Genomic DNA, 2,465 nt, shown 5'->3' with positions numbered 1-2,465 from the left:
TAAGGGCAGCAGGTAGGGGGTCGTCAGGTGAGTCAAGAGTCAGTCAGGTGAGCTGGGGTTAAGGAAGAGGCAGCTAGAGTGAGTCAGGGGTGGCGGAGAGTCGTTAGGGTGAGTCAAGAGGCAGTCAGGGAGTCGGAGTCAGCCAGGTCAGTCAGGGTGAGTCAGTTAGGGGAATCAAGAGGCAGTCATTAGTGAGTCGGGCCAGGTCAGCTAGGGTCAGTCAGGTAAGTCAAGAGGCAGTGAGTGTGAGTCAAGGGTCAGTCAGGTGAGTCAAGAGTCAGTCAGGTGAGCCAAGGGTGAGTCAGGTGAGCTGCAGGTCAGTCAGGGTGAGCTAAGAGTCAGTCAGGATGAGTTAAGAAAGTTGGTCAGTAAGTCACGAGTCAGTCAGGGGGAGTCGGAGTCGTGAGAAGTAGGCGGGGTCGAGTCAGTCAGGTGAGTCAAGAAAGAGTAGGGGAAGTTGTGAGTCAGCAGGTGAGCGGTCAGTCAGGTAAGTCAAGAAAGAGTTAGTCAGGGTAAGTCGTGAGTCAGTCAGGGTGATTCCTTCACTCCTTCCTCCCCTCTTCCTCACCTTCCTCCCCCCTCTTCCTCCTTCCTCACCCCCCCTCCTCCCACCTTCCCTCCCTCCCCTCACCTCCTTAACTTTTCCTCACTTTCCAGTCACCTTCATCCTCCTCCTCCACCTTGCCTAATTAACCTCCCCTCAGGTAGAGACATAACACTTACCTGCCCATACTTTTATGCGTTTCCCCTCATCTTTCTCTCTCTCTCTCTCTCTCTCTCACACACACACACACACACACACACACACACACACACACACACACACACACACACACACACAAAACTCTTCGTCATGGGTTTTATTGACAATTGCACAAAAAGACGTGAGGCAGTCGAGTCTCTGGGTAATTGTTGCACCAGTAGAGGCCCCCCCTCCCCTGGTCGGCGGCGCTCCACTAATTAGCGCCATAAATTGTCTCAGCTTGCCAGGCCGCTTCAAAACGCTACCTGCTGCGCCTCTAAACGCTACCTGCTGCGCCTCTAAACGCTGCCTGCTGCGCCTGACTAAAGCTAAGGCGAGGAACATCCATTATGGCACTAAAGTTACGTGGTGACTCTGCCTTAACTATGCGTTCACTAGGTGCCACTTGACAGGTGAAAATGGTGCCATAATTACACTGAGACTCTACTTTAACTAGTTGCGTTCACTTGGCGTTCATAATAAAACAATTCAAAATATAACACACACACACACACACACACACACACACACACACACACACACACACACACACACACACCTTAAGAAAACGACACCAGATATTGACAAAAAGTGTTCACGATTTTTGTCCATCCACAATTGTCCATCGATGTTCAATGGAGTTTGTACAGGGTCAGTCTCAATGTCTCAAACTGTTCATAATATATATATTTACCCTTCAAATGTCTAGTTCATTAAGCCCCTTTAACCTCTTGAGTATGATGACTTTAACCCCTTAAGTATGATGACTTTAACCTCTTAATTATGATGACTTAACCCTTTGAGTATGATGACTTAACCCTTTGAGTAAGATGACTTTAACCCTAGAAATATGTTATTTAACCCTTAATTATGATGACGTAACCCTTTGGTGATGATAACCTTTGAGTAAGATGACTTTAACCCTTTAAGTATTATGACTTTAACCCCTTAATTATGATGACTTAACCCTTTGAGTATGATGACAACCCTTTGAGTAAGATGACTTTAACCCTTTAAGTATTATGACTTTAACCCCTTAATTATGATGACTTAACCCTTTGAGTATGATTACAACTCTTTTAAAACAGTTTCATCATACTCAAAAGGAAATGGTTATCGTTTTCAAAGATTCAAGATATCGTAATCAAGATAAGGTTACATCGTCGTACTCAGGGGTTTAAATCGCTGTACTCACGGGGTTAAATCATCGTACTCAAGAGATTACGTCATGGTGCTGAAGGGGTTAAGATTGTCTCCTGGTAAAATACACTACTTGATGTATACATTGGTGTATTTCTACCTCCTGGTAATATATTCTTGGTTAATTGATGTCCCTGGATATATATTTATGTATTGTCTACACGAATACACTGGTTTTATTTCTTCAGTACTATATCCTTACTTCTGTATTAATACTTTCATACCTGCTATTATTATTATTATTTTATTAATATTATTATTATTATTATTAATTTGTCAATACTATTATTATTGTTATTATTATTATATTATTATTATTTTATTATTATTTTATCATTATTATTATTATTTTATTATCATTATTCTTATTATTTTACTACACTAAGTGTAGTATCGTCCCGCCCTACACAGGTAAAATGCCCTTCCTGCTCGCGGGTGACGGAGACCAAGTCGTGCGACGACCTGCCGGACAACACGCAGCTATGCACTATCCTGCTCAACATGTCGTCCCTCAACCTGCACG

Source organism: Homarus americanus, unplaced genomic scaffold (genome assembly GCF_018991925.1).
Source record: "Homarus americanus isolate GMGI-L3 unplaced genomic scaffold, GMGI_Hamer_2.0 scaffold42354, whole genome shotgun sequence".
Taxonomy (NCBI): Eukaryota; Metazoa; Arthropoda; class Malacostraca; order Decapoda; family Nephropidae; genus Homarus; species Homarus americanus.
This window is presented reverse-complemented; position numbering follows the sequence as displayed.